The 1004-nt window shown below is 31.8% G+C and overlaps 1 protein-coding gene across 3 annotated transcripts in view; it reads left to right on the plus strand.

The window, feature by feature from the left end:
- Positions 1–385: 385 nt before the first annotated feature.
- The window catches only part of LOC106681652 (uncharacterized), a 29069-nt gene continuing 28450 nt past the window's right edge, over positions 386–1004 (plus strand). For all 3 annotated transcript variants that reach the window (XM_067048650.1, XM_067048652.1, XM_067048651.1), the window contains exon 1: positions 386–657. The gene's annotated coding sequence lies outside the window, so the exon portion shown is untranslated. The remainder of the gene's footprint in view (positions 658–1004) is intronic.

Raw genomic sequence — 1004 nt, forward strand, 5'->3', positions numbered from 1 at the left:
TATAAACACATTAAGAGCTGAGTATCTCAAGGGAAGACTTGTGGTTTTCAATAGATTTTTCTTTTTAGTTTTGTCTAATGTGTATTACTAAGATTCTTTATGAGATGTGTGAAAAATTATAAATAATTGTGACTTACCGATTATTACTGTTATTATTATTAAATTTCTGCAATATGTTGCACAAAATGTAGTACTGCAGAACTTTATTCTTTCCATAAATAATTTTTATTTTACTAAGATTATTTTCGAGTATTACTTTCGATAAATTAATAGTCCAATATTGTTGAATTCCGTTTAAAATAGGTTAAACAAATTTCAAATATAATTGTAAGACTACTCTTCAATTTCTTCTACTAATCACTCACTCTCTTGACCTCCATTGTAGCCATCATCGATTGATAAATCTATCGATACGATAAGGCCGTTCGATGGTCACAATCGATTTATACAATGACAGAGCCGTGGACAGTGATGCAGGATGGACTACACCCACAACATGCACTGTAGTAAATTGGAGCAATTCTTTAATTGGGATGCTCTCCCCACCTCGAGGCCTCAGCCGCTGTACTCACAATTGGATGCGAAAACGTGATGGATGCTGAGCTGGTAGGCAGCTGATACATCATTGGACACAGGCTAACCAATAATATACATCAGGTAAGCTGTAATCATATTCTATTGGTCGTTATTTCAGTACAAATATTTAGAAGATTACAAACTGCTTCCAGTCTTTACGTTTGCCGCCCTTTTTTGAATCACTGTGCGCATGCTTCGTCATGACTTCATGTTTATTATTATGAAACTCTTCATAGTTACGAATATTTTTTTAATTGTAAAATTATTTGATAGTTATTGTATAAAACTAAAAAAAACAATCACACTGGTTACATATTTTTTAAAATATATAAACAAATAATACAGAAATTAAATGAAAAATAATCTTTATTTCGGGAACTTGGTCCGTGACTGTGAACATAAATCGTATTTATGGTCTATTATATAGT

This window comes from Halyomorpha halys, unplaced genomic scaffold (assembly GCF_000696795.3).
Source record: "Halyomorpha halys isolate HHAL.00 unplaced genomic scaffold, Hhal_1.1 Scaffold20.1, whole genome shotgun sequence".
Classification (NCBI taxonomy): Eukaryota; Metazoa; Arthropoda; class Insecta; order Hemiptera; family Pentatomidae; genus Halyomorpha; species Halyomorpha halys.